Source organism: Lepidochelys kempii, chromosome 1 (assembly GCF_965140265.1).
Source record: "Lepidochelys kempii isolate rLepKem1 chromosome 1, rLepKem1.hap2, whole genome shotgun sequence".
NCBI classification, from domain to species: domain Eukaryota; kingdom Metazoa; phylum Chordata; order Testudines; family Cheloniidae; genus Lepidochelys; species Lepidochelys kempii.
In genome coordinates this window covers 298,920,363-298,947,547 of record NC_133256.1, presented here as the reverse complement: position 1 = coordinate 298,947,547, position 27,185 = coordinate 298,920,363, and positions in this window count along the sequence as shown.

Below are 27,185 nucleotides of genomic sequence, written 5' to 3'. Positions count from 1 at the left end.
TGTATTATATTAGATAGAATACGCAATTTTAAGTTTTCACTTTTGAATCATCAAGAGAAGTATTAACTTCTTCATCTTAAAGCAAGACTTAGTCGCATATTGTATATGGATAGTAGACCCCTTCTTGACTCTCACTACAGATTGAGACTTCCATGCTGAAAGTTGTGAATTAGTGATGTAAGTGAATGAACTCAATAAATACATTAATTAATTAAATAACAGTATGTAAAGATAATGCATCCCAAATGTACTTTGTACATTTATTTTTTCAACTGTAGTTTAGCATGGATTATTTTAACCTAAATCATATTATCTACATAGTTATTGATACCACACTGTACTACATAGCATTTTATAGTGAAACTACAGTCTCTCCTAGCTCCTGCGTGGAGGGGAGGAGTGGGTTGGGATTCTGGCTTCCAAGGTACGGGGGGGAGGGTATTGCCCTCGTACCCACCTTCAGGTCTGTAGGACCTGAGGCCACTGGTGCCCAGTTGAAATTTGCACTGGAAAAACCCTGCCAGGTAATTTGGGGATTAGTTTCCTACTGGCTAATAGTTTGAATTAAGTTGAAACCTCTGCATTTGATATTATGGCATTGTTTCCATGTCCCTTCAAAGACTGCATCCCCTGCATACTGTGACTTATAGAAATGTCAGTATGAACAAAGTAGGCAGCCCTCACTGATGACAAGTCTGCTCAAAACAAAAATATGGTTTAACAAGTAACAGAGTGATGCTAATTTTGGTTAGGAAGGCTGCATCCTGAGTCAGTAAAAACCTAATTCTGATTTCTCCTGTGAACATTTAAGTTACTGATTTATTCTGACTGAATTAGAACCTATTTTACCAATAATATGGGGTCAGATTCTACCATTCCTACTGACATTCAATGGTATCTTATTCCATAAATAGGTCAATTGATTTCAATGGCCTGCTCAGGGAGTAAGGTTCCTCTCAGCATAAGGTTCTCTGGTCCTTATGTAATAATTTTGATTGAATAATTGCTAAATACTCATACTAATACTTCTTCCATAGCTTTGAGATGGGTCTATCACCTTTTTGGATTATTCAGTTGCAGGCTGAGATCTTACTTATCCCATATTATAGTAAATGGAATAGTCTCAGCTGAAGGACAGAGATGCTGTGAATAACCATATAGCTCTATATCCTTCCACCACCACCCAAGTTATGCCGATTATATCTATATTCATTTTATATAACCAATTTAGTCTTAACAATCTTGTTAAATAATAAACATATATTGTGCAAATCTTTGCACACAGAATGGATGAGAGCCATGATTAGCCAGAGTACAAGGATTTGCTTACACAAATGGCCACCCATATATCCAACTGTTCATTTGCCTGTGTCAAGGTTCCTCCCCCACTCTGAACTCTAGGGTACAGATGTGGGGACCTGCATGAAAAACCTCCTCAGTTTATCTTTACCAGCTTAGGTCAAAACTTCCCCAAGGTACAAAATATTCCACCCGTTGTCCTTGGACTGGCCGCTACCACCACCAAACTAATACTGGTTACTGGGGAAGAGCTGTTTGGACGCGTCCTTCCCCCCAAAATACTCCCCAAAACCTTGCACCCCACTTCCTGGACAAGGTTTGGTAAAAAGCCTCACCAATTTGCCTAGGTGACTACAGACCCAGACCCTTGGATCTTAAGAACAATGAACAATCCTCCCAACACTTGCACCCCCCCTTTCCTGGGAAATGTTGGATGAAAAGCCTCACCAATTTGCATAGGTGACCACAGACCCAAACCCTTGGATCTGAGAACAATGAAAAAGCATTCAGTTTCTTACAAGAAGACTTTTAATAAAAATAGAAGTAAATAGAAATGAAGAAATCCCCCCTGTAAAATCAGGATGGTAGATATCTTACAGGGTAATTAGATTCAAAAACACAGAGAACCCCTCTAGGCAAAACCTTAAGTTACAAAAAAGATACACAGACAGAAATAGTTATTCTATTCAGCACAATTCTTTTCTCAGCCATTTAAAGAAATCATAATCTAACACATACCTAGCTAGATTACTTACTAAAAGTTCTAAGACTCCATTCCTGGTCTATCCCCGGCCAAGACGACTACAGACAGACCCAGACCCTTTGTTTCACTCCCTCCTCCCAGCTTTTGAAAGTATCTTGTCTCCTCATTGGTCATTTTGGTCAGGTGCCAGCGAGGTTACCTTTAGCTTCTTAACCCTTTACAGGTGACAGGAGCTTTCCCCTGGCCAGGAGGGATTTCAAAGGGGTTTACCCTTCCCTTTATATTTATGACAGCCTGTACAACTATGATACGTATTTGGACAGATAGATGCACAATTCTAGGCACAGTTTTGGCATTCAGCTCTCGGGTTCTTGCATTTTGAAAATATCCAGTATATACGCTTCTGATTTATATTCAGTCCATCATGGTGATGGAACCCTCTGTCCTTCTTACAACACTGAGCTTTGTAACTTCAAGTAGATTTCTAAGCCCTTATCTAACGCTGAGGATTCCTTTTCTGGTCAGTGCTCAACATGTCTATTCCATTTAATACATGCTGTCAGCTTTGGTTCATAGCTCCCAGGCTTTTTATTTTACATTTCTGTGGTGCCCTCTCCTACCTTATCTTATGGTTTGGCTGTCTAGAAATGTTTTGTAATTTAATGCAATCAAAACAGAGAGCTATTGCTTTTGGAATCCAAAAAGCAACTAAAATCATGTATCTCTTTTACTACCTTTTCTTGGCTCTCTCTCCCATGGTTGAAAGCTCAGTAGCCAAGCAAGATACCAAACGAATTTTTCATCACATCTCTCTGCAGAGGTGGAATCTACCTTCGGTCACTTAACTTTGCTGAATGGGTCCTCTGTCAGGCCCAGCTTATGATAAGGTCCTAGTTTATGCCTTTTCTTCACATTATTTTGGACTAGCTAGATTGGATTAGAAATGTAAGTCCCGTGGCCAGAAAGCTCTAGAGGGTGAGGAGCTCCCTGCTCCTATGTGTTGTGAACAGGGGAAAGAATAGCCACAGAGCTGTTTCATCTGCATGAGCTATTTATCCACCACTCGAGATAGATAAAAGTTCCAGAGGAGAAGGAGCTCTCTGCCCCATCTGTTGATGTACAGAGGGATGTGCAACTACAGAAAGAATTTTATTTGCATAAGTTTTTTACCCAGAATTCCTCTAGTGACAGGTTGGAGCCACCATAACATAAACTCAGAATTGGTTGGGTAGTAGAACTGAAGGACAGAGTGAAAAAATGCTTCTACCTTGTGACCAACACGGCATCCTTGATGGCAAGGACTCTGCTCAAGGGATCTATGAGCCACTGGTTCCCTTGCCCTGAGAGTCCTGAGCTGTTGAAAGGATTTACAGCAAGAGACAACACAGACTGAGGACTTTACAGTGGGAGATGATACAGACGCAGTTCTTCAATGGTGTGTAATGCAGAGAGGGCTCTTCACTGAAGCCACAGAGCACAGCAGCAGAGTTGAGGGAACTCTGGTGAGGACCCTCTGACCTAGCCATTAAATAAGGCTAAAATTACTATAGCAGGGTTAAGTGGTAGAGCTTCAGGATAGGATCAGCTCCAGGGAACTGGACAAAGGCCTGCCCAAGTACACATCTGGACTCTAGGATTACTACCCACTGACATCAAACTGTGAGTAAGGTACAACCAAACCATCCCGATGTGTCGAAAGAATAGTAAATATGGCAGGCGACCAGTTTGGCTTAACGTTGAAATCCTAGCGGATCTTAAACGTAAAAAAGAAGCTTACAAGAAGTGGAAGGTTGGACATATGACCAGGGAAGAGTATAAAAATATTTCTCGGGCATGTAGGAATGAAATCAGGAGGGCCAAATCGCACCTGCAGCTGCAGCTAGCGAGAGATGTCAAGAGTAACAAGAAGGGTTTCTTCAGGTATGTTGGCAACAAGAAGAAAGCCAAGGAAAGTGTGGGCCCCTTAATGAATGAGGGAGGCAACCTAGTGACAGAGGATGTGAAAAAAGCTAATGTACTCAATGCTTTTTTTGCCTCTGTCTTCACTAACAAGGTCAGCTCCCAGACTGCTGCGCTGGGCATCACAACATGGGGAATAGATGGCCAGCCCTCTGTGGAGAAAGAGGTGGTTAGGGACTATTTAGAAAAGCTGGACGTGCACAAGTCCGTGGGGCCGGACAAGTTGCATCCGAGGGTGCTAAAGGAATTGGCGGCTGTGATTGCAGAGCCATTGGCCATTATCTTTGAAAACTCGTGGTGAACGGGGGAAGTCCCGGATGACTGGAAAAAGGCTAATGTAATGCCAATCTTTAAAAAAGAGAAGAAGGAGGATCCGGGGAACTACAGGCCAGTCAGCCTCACCTCAGTCCCTGGAAAAATCATGGAGCAGGTCCTCAAAGAATCAATCCTGAAGCACTTACATGAGAAGAAAGTGATCAGGAACAGTCAGCATGGATTCACCAAGGGAAAGTCATGCCTGACTAATCTAATCGCCTTCTGTGATGAGATAACTGGTTCTGTGGATGAAGGGAAAGCAGTGGATGTATTGTTTCTTGACTTTAGCAAAGCTTTTGACACAGTCTCCCACAGTATTCTTGTCAGCAAGTTAAAGAAGTATGGGCTGGATGAATGCACTATAAGGTGGGTAGAAAATTGGCTAGATTGTCGGGCTCAACGGGTAGTGATCAATGGCTCCATGTCTAGTTGGCAGCCGGTGTCAAGTGGAGTGCTCCAGGGGTCAGTCCTGGGGCCGGTTTTGTTCAATATCTTCATAAATGATCTGGAGGATGGTGTGGATTGCACTCTCAGCAAATTTGTGGATGATACTAAACTGGGAGGAGTGGTAGATACGCTGGAGGGCAGGGATAGGATACAGAGGGATCTAGACAAATTGGAGGATTGGGCCAAAAGAAATCTGATGAGGTTCAATAAGGATAAGTGCAAGGTCCTGCACTTAGGACAGAAGAACCCAATGCACAGCTACAGACTAGGGACCGAATGGCTAGGCAGCAGTTCTGCGGAAAAGGACCTAGGGATGACAGTGGACGAGAAGCTGGATATGAGTCAGCAGTGTGCCCTTGTTGCCAAGTAGGCCAATGGCATTTTGGGATGTATAAGTAGGGGCATAGCGAGCAGATTGAGGGATGTGATCGTCCCCCTCTATTCAACATTGGTGAGGCCTCATCTGGAGTACTGTGTCCAGTTTTGGGCCCCACACTACAAGAAGGATGTGGAAAATTTGGAGAGAGTCCAGCGAAGGGCAACAAAAATGATTAGGGGTCTGGAACACATGACTTATGAGGAGAGGCTGAGGGAACTGGGATTGTTTAGCCTGCAGAAGAGAAGAATGAGGGGGGATTTGATAGCTGCTTGAGAGGTGGTTCCAGAGAGGATGGTTCTAGACTATTCTCAGTGGTAGAAGAGGACAGGACAAGGAGTAATGGTCTCAAGCTGCAGTGCGGGAGGTTTAGGTTGGATATTAGGAAAAACTTTTTCACTAGGAGGGTGGTGAAACACTGGAATGCGTTGCCTAGGGAGGTGGTGGAATCTCCTTCCTTAGAAGTTTTTAAGGTCAGGCTTGACAAAGCCCTGGCTGGGATGATTTAATTGGGGATTGGTCCTGCTTTGAGCAGGGGGTTGGACTAGATGACCTCCTGAGGTCCCTTCCAACCCTGATATTTTATGATTCTATGAAATCTAGAGTTCTGGGCACATTGCAGTCTGTCAATTTGAAGGAAGTTCAGAGAAGAGCAACAAAATGGTGAAGGGCTGAAGAGATTGACTTCAGAGGAAAAACTAAAAGAGCAAAATATGTGTAGTTTAACTATACATGGAGTCAAGATATCTGAAGGACATACACACCATGGAAGGAGAGCAATATTTAGCTTGTACGTGGGAATATAACTTAAAAGTAATGGAATCAAGTTAGAAGCTGAAAAATTTAGGTTTAATATCAGTAAAACTTCCTGATGTAGGTTGTGGGATACTCTTTTAAGGAAACTAGTTGAAAAACTTTTGCTCAAAGCTTTTAAAACTAAGCTGGACAAGACAGTCATTTCCAGCTCATGTAAATTTATCATGAATAATGTGAATTTGGCCTCTGTTGCAGATCAAGCTCTCCTGCTCCACTCAGGAACTGAGGGAAGTTTTTGGTAGGAGTGGGGTACGTAGGAGGCAGAGCGGTAGATACCATTTCCGCAAGAGATGGGGAAAGAAGGAAGGAGAAAGAGCACAGCTTCTCAGGTTGTCTGTGTTCCATGCTCCCCCTCTCCTCTGGTAAAAAATGGATCAGTGCCTCTGTGCTCTACCAACATAATCCTCTCGATTCCTGCAACACCAGGGCTAGGAAGTGGGAAAAGAGGACTTCACTGGAACTGCCCTGTGCCCCAGGGCTCGGGGTATGGGGTGAGGAAACTTGGTGGCCATCTCCCAGGCCTGAGAGAAGGGTGAGAGGATGGGAAAAGACCCTGGAGCTGCAGTGGGAACAGAAGTGAGCTGGAGATGCTGAAGGGCATAAAATTACTTGATGTGGGACTGACGGGTGCCTAATTAATAGATGTGGGGCTAGGAGGTGGGAAGATGAGAGGCTGGGAGCACAGAAATAATGAATTGGCCTTTGGAGGGGTGGGCGTGGATTGTCTGAAGTTGGAAGCCATCCACCCCAACAGGAAGCATTTTAAGTTGTATAAACTATGCACATTTGCATAAAGTTCTACTGAGTTTTTTTTCCTCACAAGATATTGGCAGGCATGGATTTTGGAGAAGCAAAATGAGCTAGCAAAAGCTGTTCATTGGCACGCGCTATTGGGATTGGCAGGGGGAGTTCAAAAATGAGAAGACAATTTAAAAAGTTTTTTTTTCTAATATCAATGACTTTGGGGCCAATCTCATGAAATTTGGAGATCTGACTCCTGCCTTTTGAACTTTGGAGGCTGGCAACACTAGGAAACACTTCCGCATTACACCGATGGAGGCCCTACCCTGCTTTGTAGAGTATATGCAGCTGGATATAGTCCAAACTTACCAACTGCTGGGGTTTGTTTTATTGTTAATTTGAACAACCAAATACATTTCAACGAAAGCTTTCTTCCAAGTTTTGCTGTCCCCAAGACTTTCCCTGCAGGGCTTACTGCGTCACAATCCCTAGTTCCCTTTGGGTTTCAGGGTGGACGATTCTCATGATTTTATTGCAAATGTTGCAGGAGTTGACATTTTTTTTAAATTCCCAACTCCTGGATTCAGATGATTGCATGATCATTTCAACTGTCTTTCAAAAAACAGTTTCTAGCCCATAAGTGGGTGGAGGAAAGCTCAAAAACATTACTTTAGTGCACCCATAACACTCAAAAACCAGAAGACAAATAAAAAGAACCCAATTTTTATTTTTAAACCTCATGATTTTTAAGCTGTTCTCATGATTTTGGGAACTCTGGCTCATGATTTTTAAACCCTTAGGACTGTCAATATTGGTGAGGACTCACCACACAAACCCTACATTGTATTCAAGGTCCCAGAACTACCACCCTGTTACACGTATATTGGTTGCAGAAGGCAGGGTTGACACGGTAGGCCTTTCTGTCTCTCTTCCTGTAAAGGCCTAACTGCTTATGGTTGTAACTAGTGGCTATCATCCATGCATCTCTAACATAGCTGATGTTTACACTCCAGTTTAAGGTGTAACTCTGGCATGGGTAGGTATACCCATTATGGGTTCAGCTAATGTGGATAACAATAGTAGTGAAGATGTGGTGGTACAGGCTTCATTAAGAGCTAACTATCACAGTACAAGCCCCCTGGGGATCCTGGGTACGTACTCAGGTTGTTGGTCCGTGCAAGGGTCTGTTTCACCAAATCATTGCTGCTATTGTTACCTAGCTAGACTACAGTGTAGGAATGCCTACCCACACTACAATAACACCTTAATTTGTGGTGTAGATGTACCTGTTGATACATCATAAAATGCAGGCATTTCACTTCCTGGTTTGTTTTCGGTTTTGTAATGGAACAATGCAAAATTCAAAAGGAAGCTAAAACAAAGCTATTGGCTTTTGCCTGATTTGGAATCACTAAACTTTTACTAGAGTTCCACCTGGATATCACCTAAGTTTGCTTGAAACTGGGTTCTGGTTTGAAACAAAAAGCATGCAAAGCTGGCAAGGTTCCTTCCCCATTCTGAACTCTAGGGTACAGATGTGGGGACCTGCATGAAAAACCCCCTAAGCTTATTTTTACCAGCTTAGGTTAAAACTCCCCAAGGTACAAACTATTTTACCTTTTGTCCCTGGACTTTATTGCAGCCACCACCAAGCGTCTAACAAATATAACAGGGAAAGAGCCCACTTGGAAATGTCTTTCCCCTCCAAATCCCTACACCTCCTTTCCTGGGGAAGGCTTGATAAAAATCTTCACCAATGTGCATAGGTGAACACAGACCCAAACCCTTGGATCTTAAGAACAATGAAAAAGCAATCAGGTTCTTAAAATAAGAATTTTAATTAAAGAAAAAGTAAAAGAATCACCTCTGTAAAATTAGGATGGTAAATACCTTACAGGGTAATCAGATTCAAAACATAGAGAATCCCTCTAGGCAAAACCTTAAGTTACAAAAAGACACAAAAACAGGAATATACATTCCATTCAGCACAACTTATTTTATCAGCAATTTAAACAAAACAGAATCTAACGCATATCTAACTAGATTGCTGACTGACTTTTTATAGGAGATCTGACCTGCATTCCTGCTCTGGTCCCAGCAAAAGCAACACAGACAGAGAGAACACTTTGTTCCCCCCCCTCCAGCTTTGAACGTATCTTGTCTCCTCATTGGTCGTTTTGGTCAGGTGCCAGCGAGTTTCTCTTAGCTTCTTAACCCTTTTCAGGTGAAAGGGTTTTTCCTCTGGCCAGGAGGGATTTAAAGATGGTCAGCCTTCCCTTTATATTTATGACAAAAGCACAGCAAGATTAACAGGACTAGTTGATTTGGAGTTAAAATTTGCATAGATCTGTGCCTATGATCTGTTTTATGGATGTCTAGAAAGATTAATATCCAGTTGACTAACTGTAAGTGTTATTAAGCAACCCCCAGGCTCAGCACCCAGAAAATCTTTATGACTTCTGCAGTAGTTAGTCAAAATCACTTTAATTATTCAGAACACGTTTTAAACAGAGAACATAAGGACATTATCAAAAATAGAAACATCTTATCAAAACAGAATCAAAGAAAGAGGTATAGTGAAGGAATAAACTTCACGGTTTTTAATTTCAGAAGAAAAATATTCTATTTCAGCCTGCCATATATTGCCAACATTCCTCTGACAGTATTTCAAAAGGCAAGTGTCACTCAAGTATATGGTATACCTAAACCAACTAAATTTCCCACAGTGAGGAATTATTCCTTTGAGAAGAAAGGTAGGCATATAATGTAAAAAGGAATTTAAAATTTTGCTTACTGTATTGTCAGATAAGTTTATTTAAAAATATTAAATATTTGATTTTCCTTGATGCTATGAAATTATGGCATCCTGTCAGATAATTTTCAAAGCCTATGCTTCAGCTTTCTGAACAAGATATAGTTCAGTTACAGTTGGGTTTTTTGCACTTCTCCAAAACTGGATGTTTCTCTAGCACTCGGGATTTTCTGTGGCATTTATATAATCTTACAGTAGTTTTGATTTCAATAGAACTAATTTCTCCCACTAAACTTTCAACTCAGTTTTGAAAATGTAACTTTTACCAGAACAGGAGGACTTTGCCATGGTGTTCTGCAAGTCCTGATACAGTTTTCTAGTTTTAGTTCGTCACAATTTCTAGATAAGCTATCAGCTGGATATGTGTCTTATATTCGAACAGTTAGTCAGAAATAGCGAAGTATAACTCAGCACTAATGTAGAACCCGTCAAAGAGCTTTACAAAGCATTACAGACAGATAATGCCTGACCCCTAAGAAGATGCACAAGAAAGCCTATCCTCACTCCCACCCTCACGTGTGCAATTTGCCCAGGGCACAGTGGGAATTCTTAGATTCAGGGAGTGCAAGTGCTCAGCAAGGCTAACACAGTTGATAGCCCTGATCTTTGCACAGCTGGGACATGGAGGAAGCCTGGCCATGACTGGGACCTAAATCAGCCTACAGATCCAGCTAAGAGTAGTGGGAAGCACACAACAACTTCTTTAAAGAAAGTGCAGCAGGCGTGTTCCTTGGCGATTCCAGGAGGAATTGTGCATTTCTGAGGAACAATTCCTTCTGCAGCTCTGCTAAGCAGGTGGCTCTTCTCCAGCCCCAGTGCAAAGCTGTAGCTTACTGCCACTATTTAGCACTACCTAGTTAAGTTTCACAAGAATCTCAGGATGCAGCTGAGTATTGCACCATTTTACAGGAGCAGGAAATGGAGGTGGAGAGTGATTTGGCCAAGGCCATAGAGGAAGTCAGTGTCTCAGGATTACAGTTTGAAAGGTCTTGGCCCCTAGTCTGCAGTTCTAATTACTGTATTACACTCCTCTAGCATGATGAACGTAGGCATGAAGGTTATTTCGCAATACAAACATAACTCCTTACACCCTAACAAATTACACCTGAACACTTTCTACCTTCTTTGATCTCATTAATAAAGCTTTAATATATTACAGCAGGACACAGAATTAGTGAAATGTGTTTTAAAATGAGATAGAATGAATGACCATCCCAAAATTGTTCAGTGAATTATAAATGTGTTTTTAGTTGAATGACTCCAAAAGCACAGGAATAGATCTGTGCAGACACATGCTTAGAACCCTGACTAGGGCTATTCTATCTGCTTCCCAAGATCCATAAACCTGGGAATCCTGGATGCCCCATCATCTCAGGCATTGGCACCCTGACAGCAGGATTATCTGGCTATGTAGACTCCCTCCTCAGACCCTACGCTACCAGCACTCCCAGCTATCTTCGAGACACCACTGACTTCCTGAGGAAACTACAATCCATCGGTGATCTTCCAGAAAACAGCCTCCTGGCCACTCTGGATGTAGAAGCCCTCTACACCAAAATTCCACACAAAGATGGACTACAAGCCGTCAGGAACAGTATCCCCAGTAATGTCACGGCAAACCTGGTGGCTGACCTTTGTGACTTTGTCCTCACCGACAAATATTTCACAACTGGGGACAATATATACCTTTAGGTCAATGTCACTGCTATGGGTACCCGCATGGCCCCACAGTATGCTAACATTTTTATGGCTGAGTTAGAACAATGCTTCCTTTGCTCTCGTCCCCTAACACCCCTTCTCTACTTGCGCTACATTGATGACATTTTCATTATCTGGACCCATGGAAAAGAAGCCCTTGAGGAATTCCACCATGATTTCAACAATTTCCATCCCACCATCAACCTCACCCTGGACCAGTCCTCACAAGAGATCCACTTCCTGGACATTATGGTGCTAATAAGCAATGGTCACATAAACACCACCCTATACCGGAAACCTACTGACCGCTATACTTACTTACATGCCTCCAGCTTCCATCCAGGACACCCCACATGATCCATTGTCTACAGCCAAGCTCTAAAATACAACTGCATTTGCTCCAATTCCTCAGACAGAGACAAACACCTACAAGATCTCTATCAAGCATTCTTAAAACTACAATACCCACCTGCTGAAGTGAAAAAACAGATTGGCAGAGCCAGAAGAGTACCCAGAAGTCACCTACTACAGGACAGGCCCAACAAAGAAAATAACAGAACGCCACTAGCTGTCATCTTCAGACCCCAACTAAAACCTCTCCAGCTCATCACCAAAGATTTACAACCTATCCTGAAAAATGACCCCTCACTCTCACAGATCTTGGGAGACAGACCAGTTGTCACTTACAGACAGCCCCCCCAACCTGAAGCAAATACTCACCAGCAACCACACACCACACAAAAACACTAACCCAGGAACCTATCTTTATAACAAAGCCCGATGCCAACTCTGTCCACATATTTATTCAAGTGACACCATCATAGGACCTAATCACATTAGCCACGCCATGAGGGGCTCATTCACCTGCACATCTACCAGTGTGATATCTGCCATCATGTGCCAGCAATGCCCCTCTGCCATGTACATTGGCTGGACGGTCTCTACGCAAAAGAATAAATGGACACAAATCTGACATCAGGAATCATAACATTCAAAAACTGGTAGGAGAACACTTCAAACTCTCTGGCCACTTAGTAAAAGATTTAAGGGTGGCAATTTTGCAACAGAAAATCTCCAAAAACAGACTCCAACGATAAACTGCTGAGCTTGAATTAATATGCAAACTAGATACCATTAACCTGGGTTTGAATAGAGACTGGGAGTGGCAGGGTCATTACACATATTGAATCTATTTCCTTTAAGTAGCCTCACAACTTCTTGTCAACTGTCTAAATGGGCCATCTTGATTATCACTACAAAAGTTTTTTTTCTCCTGCTGATAATAGCTCATCTTAACTAATTAGCCTCTCACAGTTTGTATGGTAACTTCCAACTTATCTGTATAGTTATCTTTCTATCTATCTATCTATATCTTACTATATGTTCCATTCTATGAATCCGATGAAGTGAGCTGTAGCTCACGAAAGCTTATGCTCTAATAAATTTGGTAGTCTCTAAGGTGCCACAAGTACTCCTTTTCTTTTTGTATGGAGAAGTTGCTCCATGAATAAAGTGACTTTATTCATGGAGCAAGTACTGTGAGTATGCCTAGATTTTTTTTTTAATTAAGAGAGATTCTAATCTATTATGCACCAGCTTTTGTTTAGGTGTGCAGTTCAATACTGAACTGAATACTGAATACTGAAATACTGAAACTGTCTTCTCAGTTTAATAGCAACAATACTAGTGTTCTTAATTTTTTCCCCATATTGCTGTGGGGGTGTTTTCTGGCACTGATGTAACTTTGGAACACACAGAAAATAGCATTTTGGGACGATGAAGAATGCATTCTTCCTATAACTTTCTGGACAGTCACCCAATTCCAGTCACCATTACATCTTGTTTTGGCAAGCAAGAACTTGTCTTTATATTGAATCAGCTGCTTCCAAGTGCTTCTTAACAAATGACATGGAGGCTCTGGGGTTCCATATTTGGTTCACTGCTCTCCTCTCTCTCCATAATAACATTAGGAACTATAATTTCTCAGTAAGTATTTGTTACCATGGCTGCATCAATCATTCTCATATTTCCAGTTCAGTGACTCAGGATCCTCAGGGCTCTATTGTTAATCTTCATTAATATATTACTGACTTTCATAACCAGTTTTTTACTCCAGATTCTGAATAATTGAAGGCTGCTTACAGAGAACATTCTCATTTCTCTTTGTGATTGCAAATCTGACCTGGATTTTGGGAAGATCATTGGTAATCATTCAAAGTTCCCTGAAATTCTAGTCTTGTCAGGATAAAAAAATAAAGTTTGTCTTCAACTTGGAAACTTAATTTGCCTTACTGCTTGCTGCATCTTTCAGGAGAGACACGTGAAGTTTGATTACTTTAGCTCAGTGATGTGTACTTCCCCAGGTTCCATTATTTAATTAGGCTGTTAAAGAATCTCATAAAAATGATCACATTACTCACATAATACATTACCTTTTACCCAAACTGCATTTGTCTCTTGCATTTCATTTCCACGCTGAGCTGCCTTGGATTGTTAGAGTACAATCTTAATCTTTCTGGAAGTGACTCATTTCTATATCTCATTATGTAAGAGAAATAAAAGTTGTGCTCCTTTACCGTTATTTTTCCTTACTTCCTTACTTAGTTTCCATTCAGTCCTTACCCATGAACCAAAAGGAGTTACAGGTTACCTCACTTCTGTCTTATGCAAAGGTACTGGTGGGGAACGCAGGTTTTGGCCCCCTTACTACTCACCAACCTTCCCCATAAACAATGTTTATGCATGGCCATAGCAGCAATTTTCTATGTGAGGTGAATGTGACAAACTGTGCAGCTCACAACTTCCTCTGTCCCTGGGGTGGTTGCTAGAAGGTCCAGGCCAGTAACTTGGGTCAAGCCAGTGTGTCAAGCCAGGTGGGGCTCCATGGCTGCTGGGGGCGGAGGCAAGAATGGGATCCAAAGAGGCTGGAGCAGCCACTGAGGCACCCACAATTGGGCTGTGCAGTGGGTAGGAACCAGGGTGATCAGGCCGGGAGCAGCTACCCCTGATGAGAGAGATGTGAACAGTCAGGATCCCCTTTCCCAGCCTGGAGCCAGCTGCTCTCTATGCTCCTCTTCCCTACCACATCTCAGTAGCTCCATATGCAAAGCACTTGCCCTACTTCCCCTTCTGCCCTGACACCCTGCCTGTTCTCTTTACCCTGCTGCCCCGACTTACCCCATTCCTCATGTAGGGCACCCACCCTGACTCCCCTTTCTATTCCTGACACCCTGACCTTGCCACTCTGCCTCTGATACCCCCATTCTCCTGCTCCCTGTAACCCAACACCTCCATCCCCTGTTCCCCATGCAGAGCTGCCACTTTGATTCCCCCTCCTATCCCTGACACTCTGACTGCTCCCTGTTAATCTTGCAGAGCACCCACCCTGACTCCCCAACTTCCTCCTGCTCCTTATGCAGAGTACTTACCCCAATACCCCTTCTGGCTCAATCCCTGATACCCCAACTTCCCCCTTTCTGCCCTGATATCCCAACTCTCCCCATGGGCACAGGCTCTGTCCCAGGAACACAGTGACTTTCTCTGGTGGAAGCATTTGGTCCCCTCAGATGGGCTCTGTCATATGTGGGGGAAGAGCCAGGGTGTTGGGAGCAGGGCAGGCAGTGACTCCAATCACAGAGATCCCCTCTCTCTCTCTCTCTCTCTCTCTCTCTCTCTCTCACACACACACACACCATTACAACTGTACAGATGTGTTGCTTTCATAGAGTTAGGGCATCAGTGTAAGGATCTGAGGTTAGGGTTGGAGTTAAATAAAAGCCATACGAAGGGCTTGATCCTAATGCAACTAGTCCTTTCTCACCCAATTCTCATCACGAAAGTGGGAATCCTTGGGTAAATAAGAGTTTTAAGGATTGGGCTCAGCAATAGTAAAATGGAAATAAACCCACCCACAGGACTTGTGGGTGTAAATGAGGGCAGAATATGGACCACAATCAGCCAGATTTTCAAAAAAGATAAGTTCCTCAGTGGAATGGGCAGACTCCCATTGAGAGCCACTGGGTTCTGAGCTCTTTTGAAAATCTAGTCCAGTATGTCCCTCAGGAATGGAAACAGCCTGTACTCATTGAAGTCTGTGTTTTGACAATAGGCTTGGATGTGTTTAAAACAGGGACTTGTGCCTGTGTTCTAAAAAATAACATTTTTTTTCTTTCAGTGAGGGCTCCCCTGTACTGTTCCCCCCATAATTCAAGCACTGCTCACCATAGTGATTTATCTTTGACATTTGGGGTTTTACTATTGCCACATGTTTTACCTGGGAGAATACTTAAATTCATTCAAAAGCTTCAGCTAGTGAAGAATGTGACTATCTGCTTGTTTATGGGAACAGGTAGTGATAAGTAGATCACACCAGTGCTCTGAGTCCCACACAGACTTCCTGTTGCTTACATGGGCACTGAAAGGGAATGTGGTCTGGGTGGAATTGACAAGGGGTTAGGGTTCTTGCGTTCTAATCCTGGCCCTGCCGCTGACTCCCTGTGTAAATAACTTCATCTCAGTTTCCCCATCTGTAAAATTAGGCTAATAATGTTTAGGCGCTGTGAGGTTTAACTAGTTAATATTTGTACAGTAATTTGAACACATAAAGAACTATAAAAATGCTACGTATTAAATAGTAATACCTGTGAAACCCTAAATGGCCTATGATCCAGCTGCCACCTCTCTCACTTGGCCATCTGTGGCTGGCTCTAGCTGACCATCTCCAGGGCCGAACTTTCTGGTGGGTGACAGGACACTCAGTGGAGGGCCCTCACCTTTGAATTTTGTTTTCCTTGTCTAGTGTATTATAATCCAATTAGCTCTACGGTATTTAAGAAACAATGAGAGATGTGTACATTTAGTCTTGCCATACTGGCAAAGACCTTATTGCTCTGTGATAAGGTGTTGTGCAGCTATCTGATTTTTGTGGACATACTGTCTGGCTATCTGCAGTGTTTGGTTCTGACTTTTATATTTAGTCAATAGGGGCCTAAATTAGAATAATTTAAATATTTTAATAACAGCTTTAATAAGATATTAGTACTAATTTAAAATAATATATTGGTAAATAAAAACAAGCTGGCACCCAATAATTGAAAGTACAATTCTGAAAGCCCCTTTAAAATTAGGCCCTAAATCTTTTGGATATACAGCACATATCAACCAAGAAAGGATCAGACTTTGGGTGAGCCTAACAGACAAAGACTCTTGGGGCTAGAGCCACACAAGAGACCTAGTCTCAGCATTTTGATGCATAACTTTAGGCTCCCTGCTGCTTAATAGAATTCACAGCCCCTGCATTAGGCTCCTACTATAAAGGACGGGGAGAGTTAAGTGCCTAAGAATTCATAGAAGCCAGTGTGCTGAGTGAGGAGCCAACATGAAATGCAGAAGAAAAAGGTGTGGCCTAAGGGACTGACCTACCTACTTTGGACTGGAGGCAAGTGCCTTTCTCCACTTGGGATTCACAGCTGTGACCCCTATCCTGACCTTTGGTGCCTAAGCAAGGTCACCTTTCTTTCCCTCCAAAAAAACACCTGACAAGGAGAGGCCCCATCCCCCTTTTATACAATAGTTAAAGCTCTCTCCTGTAATGTGGGAGATCCAGGTTCAAATCCTGACTCAGGAGCTGGGACTAGAACCCAGTGTGATGGGTTGGATCACAGAAACCCCCTTGGGGCTGCCAACTGATGTGCCAAGACTACTTCTGCCCCTGCTTTCCTGGCCAGCTTGGGACTCCAGCACCCTGTCTTGTTGAGCCAGACATGCCAGTCTGCTCCAAAACAGACCCCAGGGTCTGAACCACGTGCCCCAAAGCTGCAGACTTAACTGAAAGCAGTTTAAGAAATGTTCCTGTCCTGACACTCAGACGCCCAACTCCCAATGGGGTCCAAACCCCAAATAAATCCATTTTACCCTGTATAAAGCTTATACAGGGTAAGCTCATAAATTGTCCGCCCTCTATAACACTGATAGAAAGGTATGCACAGCTGTTTGCCCCCCAGGTATTAATACATATTCTGGGTTAATATTAATAAGTAAAAAGTGATTTTATTAAATATAAAAAGTAGGATTTAAGTGGTTCCAAGTAGTAACAGACAGAACAAAGGTTTCAGAGTAGCAGCGTGAATTACCAAGAAAAAAAATAGAGCACTCAAGTCTATGTCTAAGAAAACTGAATACAGATGAAAACCTCACCCAGTAAACTTCTTTTACAGAGTAGTCTCCTTCTAGTCTGGGTCCAGCAATCACTCACACCCCTTGTAGTTACTGTCCTTTGTTCCAGTTTCTTTCAGGTATCCTTGGGAGTGGAGAGGCTATCTCTTGAGTAAGCTGAAGACAAAATGGAGGGGTTTCCCATGGGCTTAAATTGACTTTCTCTTGTGGGTCCTCTCTCCTATGCAAAGTCCAGCTCCAAGATGGAGTTGTGGAGTCACATGGGTAAGTCACATGTCCATGCATGACTCAGAACTTACAGGTAGCAGCCCTGGTTCACATGCTTCCTTGAACGTCCTCAGGTAGACTTCTTATGTGGATTGGACCCTTACAAGATTCATTGTCCTTTAAGTGTTTCTTGATTGGGCACCTGATTTGCACATTCCTTTCTCAAGAAGCTGACCATATGCTCTACTAAGGCTACTTAGAAATTAAGCCAGTACACAGCCAATATTCATAACTTCGAATACAAAAATGATACATACATACAAATAGCATTAATAGATTCAGTAGATCATAACCTTTACAGAGATATGTTACATGGCATATGTCATATATACATTCATAAGCATATTTCCATAAAGCCTTATTGGGGGGCACCATCACACTCAGGTTTCCCATCTCCAGTGTGAGTGCTCTACACTGAGATACGGGGAATTCTAGGAGCGAGACTCCTTCAATCTCTCCTGGTGAAGATGTTCAACTTTGTATTAAATATTCATTGGCCAATAAAATGGCTTGATAGCCCAGTGGTTAGGACACTTTCCTGGGATGTAGAAAGTCAGATTCAAGTCCCTAGTCTTCTCAGCTGAAGTGGGAATCTGAACCCATGTCTCCCACATCCTAAAGTGAGTCCTCTAACTATGAAGAATAAGGGGTAGTGGCACTACTACCTTTCCCCCTCTAAACAATCTCTGAGCATGTCTACCAGATTGGACCAGTAGGGCTTAGGTGAGAACTAGGCACTGGGCATCAGGACTGAGGTGATTAAGCACATGCCCACCAAGAAATATTTAGGTGCCTAGGGGAATTTAACAATAAAACTTAGGCACCAAGAGAGTTTAGATGCCTACAGGTGAGACAACTGCTGAATGGGGGTTTTGAGTAAATTTTGGACTTAAATGCCCAAAGTGGCAGCTAGGTACCTAAATCCCCTTGTGGATCTAGCCCTTAGCTCCTAACTTTAGAAATGTAGTTGTTTTAATTGTATCTTAAAGATACCATATATTGTATATTATTCCAGGTTAGCAATCCATTTAAAAAATACAGAACATTTTCCTCTAGAGAGGTTTTGTTATTAGTGTCTCTAGATAATTTTTCAGGTTTATTCTCTTTGACCATATTAAGTGCAGAGCTTTGAAAAAGCTAAACAACTGTCTGAAGCTCAAACAGCATCACCAGTGAAGCAGAACATTGTACAGGGCGTGAAAATAATATTTTATAAGTCTAATAAGTGAAGGCCCAATCTTGCTCCCATTGAAATCAATGGGAATTTTACCATCATCTATTACTATTAAGCCTTCCATTTACTTTACATAGTCTGACAAATCTACATAATTATTTTATCAGAGTCTCCATTTGGAATCTCATTGCCAGACTTACTGATGAAATGGCAGGTGACAATCAAGACTGAAGTTTATAAACTGGGTGATAGTCCCACAGTAAACATGGACTGTGATTAAAACACCCAGGTAATTACAGTGTGTTGCAAAATTTGCATTGGCAATCAGATAGACTGATTATCCCAGCCCAGTACATAAGGTACAGGGGCAGGAGTTGCTGCTAGGAGGAATAATCTGAAAAATGACTACTGGGTTTAATCTATGGGTTGTGTTTTTCAGTATCATGGCGATAGCACGAAGGAGAAGGCATACACATATGATCTTGGAAAGTGAGAGGGGAGAAGAGCAGATAAAAACCTTCCATTTCTTAACTGGGATTGAGGAGAATACCCGTTTGTTATAGCTAGCAGAGTTGTCAGTGATCCAGTTAGTGCAGCTGAGTATTGTCCCAGTGTGGCAGTACTCATTCAAGCAAAACTGAAAAAAGTTAGGATTGGGCCCAAGTGAGCATGTGTTCATAGATGAGCAAGTGAGCATTTTTAAGTGAATATGCAAAGCACTGCATGTATTTTAAAACAAGGCAACAATCCTTTGACAATACAATTTTGCACTTCTATAGCACCTTTAATCTGAAGATAGCAAAGTATTTTACAAACATAATTAAGTCTCCTGACGTCCCCACTGAATGTGTTATTTGCATTATAAAGATGAGAAAACAGACACAGAGGTTAAGGACAATATTTTCAGAAACTGTCAATTAATTTTATGTGCCTCAGTTGGCCCCCAGAAAACAGCTGGCCCACAAAAAACAGAGACCTAAAGTTATGGGAAAGCTTTGAAAATTTGGGCCTGATTGATTTGCTCAAGGTCACAGAACTTGGTGACAAAAATTATTCAGTGACACAGCAGAGACTGTAATTCAGGAGTCTTGATTCCTAGTCCCCTTCAATAAGCATTAGACCATACAACCCCTGGTTCATATGGCACAAAGTATAGATGACAGAGTAAGTTTCTTGAATTGCAGTCTGAATTTTCTCTTTCTAATGGAGTTCCTTCCCAACCTATTCTAAGTAAATACTGTGTTGCTTGGACTGATGGATCAGCAAAGGCATTTGAACAGCTATACTTATCTGGTACACAGTGGTTTGTATGTGCAGAATAGTGGGCCAGATAGTTTAAAGGAGCCTGTGGTTATCTCACAGAAAAGGAGGAGTGAGAGATGCACCGGTATGAATGTTATTTGTTACCACAGACCCATTAATGTTTTTAGGAGAATTGTACAATTTGTCTGAAGACCTGTCTTCAGCAGTTTCTGTTACTGTTTGAAGCATCAGCATTATGGTTTCCTCATCCTTCCTTTAGTTAAGACTGCTTTAGGTCAAAACTATTAGATGTATGGCTAGCAATTTTTTCAAATAAATTAACCCCCAGCTGTCATTTTATCAGATATTTCTGTGTCTACCCAATGTGGTGGGTTTTTATGGTGTGTATGATGATTTTGATTGTTTTGGTTTTATCTATTTTTATGCTGGGAGTTGTGACTGATCCTGTCTTAGCCTACCTGTGTCTTGAAACCCCTTTCATACTGGACACTGATGCTAGTGCTTACAGTTTGGAGGAAGTATTGACACAAGAACACAAAAGACCTGAGAGGGTGGTGGCTTATTACAGCAAACAGCTCAGTTCTCTGGAGAGAAATTATTGCACCATTTAAAAGGAACTCCTGGCAGTGGTTAAATCTGTAGGACATTTTCACCATTATTTATATGGGAGAAACTCTGTGGTCAGGACAAACCATGCATTCCCTGCAATGGCTCCTTAGATTCAGGAATCCTAAGGGGAAGCTTGCCAGCTGGTTGGAAAAACAGGGAACACAGACCTGGACATAGGCATGGTAATGACATAGGCATGGCATGACTACTGAGAAATAATGCAAATACATTACACAGCTCTTTGTTAAAGGATTATATCTGAAAAAGTCAGAAATGAGCAAATTAAATTAAATATATTTTCCTTGTCAGATGCAAGGACTACATTGTAAAAAGTTAATTCATTTCCCAATACTCTATCTAACTGAAGATTAAGCTAAACCTAAGCTTGCAATTTTCAAAGTGACAAAAACCAAACCAAACCGTACATGGTCTTAAAATAATAGCAGAACTTTTCAGAAGTGAATCAGGACTTGTCACACCAAAGTTTCTTTCTAAGGTAAGTTCCATAATAACAGTGACTTGTACCAACTATTTAATTTATGACTCTGGAATCCAAATGGAATTCATTTATTTTTCCATTTACTTTGTGTGAAAGGTTTACAAGCTCACACTGGCCGTTGTGTAAATCAGGAGGTATAATCCAGAGCTCTCTTTTATACTGGAACAAGATATTAATGACTAATCTGGGAGCAAATAAAGTAGGATCAGATCTGCTTTAAAGAAGGTGCCATGCATATGATTGGCATTGTAGATGGCACAAGGACATATGATGTTCCAAACTAAAGGCCTGATTCTGCGAAGTGCTGAGCCACTCCTTTGAATTCTTGAGTGCTCTCAGTTCCCTTACAACAAAAAGTGAGCATGCTCAGGCCCTAGCATGCTCAGGCCCAAACTCGTTTATTCTTTATATATTGCCTTTAGACATAGTCTGACTTATACATTGTCTTCTTAATAGAACTTTTGAAAACCAGAAGGATTGTGGATATGTATAACTTCAAAACTATAATTTCTTACTCAAAGTTTTCAAAATTTAAAAGCAAATCACTTATAAAAATTGCCTCCTGGCTAGCATTTCAAATCATTGATTAAATCTTCACGCTTTTTCTTAGCAATTAGTTGTCATCAGGTCTTCATGCTGGATCACATTGTTTTCTGTGTCACTTAATCTTTGTTTTCCAATATCCTTGAAAAGCTATTCACTATTCTTTAAAAAAAAAGAATATTTGAGTATGCTGAATAAATGATTTTGTGTTGGATCTGCCTTTACTGAATTATTTATAGTTATGGGTATTTATGGGCTAATCCTGCCTCAATTATCATACAAACCTACCAGTAATTAGGGAAGCCCTTAGTTGACCACGCTGTAGCCTAACTTGGCTTCAGAAGTTATTCAAAAGCCCCATTTAGATGCAGGAGAACTCAATAGAGCTAACATGATGGAGTGGTGGGAAGCGAAACAACCACACAGCCTTTATTGCTAGTCAAGACATCCCAATATTTTAAAAAAAGGAGCCTAAAGTTAGGTTTTAAAATAAGTAGTCTCTTTTTCAGAAGGACTGACCATCCTTCTGCTGTGTGTTCAGAACTTTTGAAAGTCCGCCCACTTATTTAGGATCCTAAGTAGAAGAGTCACACTTGAGGATCCTATTTCTGAAAATCTTCCAACGTCCTCATAACTTTCTCATGCTTAGAATAAGTTAATTCTATTGTGGGATACTAACCGGAGATATTGTGGGTGGTAACAGGAGATAATGACTTTCTGAAGGTGACCCACAGTATCTGAAAGATAATCTTTGTTTAGCTCAGAGTAAGGACTCAGTAAAATATTATCAATACTCATTTTTTAAATTAGATGATCAAAGAAAAGACATTATCAACAGGATAGAATGAAGAATTTCTCCCAACTACCAGCATGTTATCCTGAACCTCTACTTGACAATCCCATTCTATGTATGTTCAAAAGCACCTAAGTGACACAGGAGCACACGTCTGAAGTCACCGAGGTTCTTTTGAAAATCCTATCCATAGTTATTGTCCATTAATTCTCACCTCTTAACCTTCATTACATTTATTCATATGAAGGAGGAGTGGATACGGAAAGGCATAAAATAACATGGTAAAGAATGGAATTATAGTAGTAACTTATTTTCACTATCAAGGCACAAATCAAAGAAATTTTGGCAGTGCCAGTTGAGCTCCATATAAATCCCAGGGAAATTCTTAAAGTTGTAAGTAGCCCAAGTAGCATTCATGTTCATACAGGTTTGCAATTTATCACTTCAGATATTAGAAATTGAAGAGAGTAGACTGCAATCACAGGTTTGCAACTGTGACCCAGTCAATGTCTCTCAAATGTGAGAGCTGAACTAAAGTTCCAATTTGGTACATCTGTCATCTTAAATTTCTCTCATCAGTTTTTGTCCAATGCTGAAGATAAATGTATACAGCACTTCCTATTAAATCAAAGGAACTGACTGCGCTATTGAATCTCTCCCTCTATATACATGCCATGTTGACAATGCAAATGATAACTTAAGTTGCTTCCTGGTAAACTAATGCACCGTAGATTATGTTATAAAATTAAAGGTTGTTCTGAATCTAAAAGAGTAAAAACTTAAAATTTCAGAACCTCCCTTTTTACTAGGTCTTGGCTTCCACTAACAATCGACTTTCTGCTTCAAAAGAGAAGGATGCATGTTGACAAAATGGTATTAACAATATTGCTTAAATCAGGAGCCAGATCACAGCAACTTTATGTCACAGGAGAGCTTTCAACAGCCTTTCTGACACACACAGGAACTGCATCCAAGTAATGCTACTGTTTTAAGCTGATAATTGATAACATTCATTCATTGAGAAGAAATCATTCCCAGGAATGAATCTCTGTTGTGTTTAAGCCTCTTGCCTAGTTAAATGCTTGATAATGCTATTAAAAATTGATCATTTATGATAGCTTTTGATCACAAAAGAACATCAGTTTATTTTATCTGTTGTCAGTTGTACAGGGCAATTAGCACAAAGTCTAGGCAGTCTGTTCTTTACAGTGAGATTGTTAAAAATGTGTCATGGGGCTATAACCAAGCTTTTACGATGTATTCATGATGCAGAAGGCTGTTTTACTGCTGTACACAGTAAATTGACATTTATACCTGGTTTGACATAATTAAAGAACGATGGGTAGAGATATATTTTATTATTTAAAATATGCTAGTTTAGACAATGAATTTTACACTATGATGCAAGTTCATTTGACAAAGGGGATACAGACAAATTTCTGCTCTAAAACTATACATGTATCACTATAGGGTGCAAGTAGACATAGGTGACTATTACATTTTAGTTTCTCCATATCTATCAAAATATGCATAATCAGTAATACTAAATTGTAAATCAAACCTATGTACTACATAGTAAACAGCCTGGTTTAAACTTCACTATTTAGAATACATTATCAAAAACAATATTAATGTTCTTTGACAATGTTCACAGCCACTAGAAAAAGCAAAGTCATGAGGAAATTTCAGCTATCTCAACATTTTCTGGCTCCACAGTGTATGTTGTTGATACATGTGTATTGTGGACACCCTGTCTATTAGGAGCTAGGCTTTCTATACTGAATGATTGCTAAATTCCAAGGAGATCAGGTGGCAGGGCAAGTTCATTCAGCAAGAAATAGAAACATAGGGGGGAAAGAAGCAGAGAAGTAGGAGGAGGTGGAGAGTGTTGATAAGGGAAGAAGAGAGACAGGAATGGAGGAGAGCTACAAGAAAATAGGAAAAGGAGGGAGTAAGCGGGATAAAGATGGAGGAAAGCATAGAAGAGGCAAGTAACCAATGAGATGATGAAAGAATCTCTACAGAGAGAAATAACATGAATAGAAGGAGAGAAAGGAGAAACAAACTGAAGAAATTACTGCATTGAAATTTTTCCTTTGGGAAAGTTACTGCTGCAAACAACTCTCCAACTGCACATTTGTAAAATCAGTTCACAACAAAATTTGAAAGAGTGCACCAAACGAGTATGATCCTTGGGAATTTTCTAAAATGGGATCAATGGGAAAAGAGGAGCAGAGATGGGGAAAGATTCAGGCCTTCCGGCTGTGAGCCTAGGAAATGTGGCCCCAATTTTCCATATGAAGAAGCTCTCAGAAAGTGCTGCAAGAACATGGAGGACAGACTCTGTGTAATGAAACTGAGGCTTCTTTACAAAGTAACTGGCACCACATACTTTTGTGCTGCATTAGTCCTCCCATGCTTCTGTTGTTAGCAGGGGACAAGGAAGAGTAATAAAGCCAAATTAATGTCCTATTGAGTCTTATGAATATAAGATCTATTTGCCTATGTCAAATCTAATACAGCTAATATTCTAAACTAGAAAGTAAATCTCCAAGCCCACAAGGTAATGAGCTCCACCTGCAAAAATGTGTTTGCCCCCGTAGAACATCTGTCTTCAGGTTATGTACAATCAAGTTCCTGCAGCTCAGAGCAGGCTACAGTTTCTCAGTGCATGCTTCTACTAGAACACAGAAACTGCCAAAACAAATGAGCACACAACCTTTGGAGTAACATCCAGTAGACAAAGGTAAAAGTAACTCAGACTTGTTAGAGTGCTCTATCTTCCACTCAATGTGGCTCTGTCATTAGCCTGGTAATGAGAATATCCCCTCACAGTATGTTTTCTGTATGTCTTTTTTTAATCTAGAGCTATAGGAAGCCATTTAGATGTATAACCACTTCTCCATATTTAACTTATCAACTCTCAGACAATAGATCTTATAAATACAATAAGGTTTGGGTTTTATTTCATTATCTTCCCTTTTACACTGCTGAGGAGGTTAACACACTAGGGTGATTCATGTATCTGTTCTTCACAGTTTTATTCTTATTCCTCATTTTCTTCTTAATCTGTATAATTATTCTAATTTAACACTAGCAGATTAATTATTTTGAACATCCCCTTCAATTCTTCAAAATGTCCCTGTATCTGGAAAGCAATGTCAGATGGGCTGGATCACAGAAACCTCCTTGGGGCTGCCACCTGATGTGCCAAGACTACTTCTGCCCCTGCTTTCCCTGCCATCTTGGGACTTCAGCACCCTGTCTTGCTGAGCCGGACACGCCAGTCTGCTCCAACACAGACCCATGGTCTGAACCATGTGCCCCAAAGCTGCAGATTTAACTGAAAGCAACTTAAGAAGTGTTTCTGTTTTTAACACTTAGATGCCCAACTTTTAATGGAGTCCAAACCCCAAATAAATTCGTTTTACCCTGTATAAACTCATAAATTGTTTGCCCTCTATAACACTGAAAGAGAGATATGCACAGCTATCCCTCCCCACCCCCGGTATTAATACATACTCTGGGTTAATTAATAAGTAAAAAGTGATTTTATTAAATACAGAAAGTAGGATGTAAGTGGTTCCAAGTAGTAACAGACAGAACAAAGTGAATTACCAAGCAAAATAAAATAGAACACACAAGTTTATGTTTAATACAGTAAGACAACTGAATACAGATAAAAACCTCACCCTGAGAGGAATTTTAGTAAGCTTTCTTTTACAGACTAGTCTTCTTCTAGTCTGGGTTCAGCAATTACTCACACCCCCTGTAGCTACTGTTTTTTGTTCCAGTTTTGGTGGTAGCTAGGGGATTTTTTATGATGGCTGCCCACTTTGTTCTGTTTCACCCACTTATAAATCTTTTGCATAAGGCGGGAATTCTTTGGTCCTCTGGGTTCCCACCCCTCCTTCTTAATGGAAAAGCACCAGGTTAAAGAATGATTTTAGTTTAGGTGACATGATCATATGTCACTGTAAGACTTCATTACCCACTTGCCAGCCCACAGGTATACAGGAAGACTTACAAGTAAAACAGAGCCATTTACATGTAATTGTTTTGGTTAATGAGAGCTATTAAGATTCCAAACCACCATTAATGTCCTACACTTTGCATAACTACAATAGGACCTCAGAGTTATATTTTATATTTCTATTTTTAGACACAAGAGTAATACATTTATACAAATAGGATGGCCACACTCAGTAGATTATAAACTTTGTAATGATACCTTTTGCATGAAGCATATTCCAGTTACATTATATTCACACTCTAGCATATTTTTATAAAATCATATAGAGTGCAACGTCACACAATGCACAAAGGTCACTGTCATAAGAATTACCATGCAGTGACATTACCTGATTATCATGCAGTGACATTCTCTCACAAGTAAAGTACTACATTTTAGTAATGACTAATCTTCTGATGCACTGCTTACCATTTATACCGCAAAAATTACTCTGCAGCTCTGCTTGATCTCTTCCCTAAGCATGAGTGAAGTTCAAAAGTCTCTCCAAGGTAAACCAGACAACACATTTACATCAATGACTTACCTCAGAACTGTAGTTTTAAGTACAATGCATAAGAAATCATAGAATCAAGTACATAAAAGATAGTTACAAGGAGGAGGGAGAAATATTGTTCTCCTTAACTTCTGAGTATAGGACAATAACCAATGGGCTTAAATTGCAACA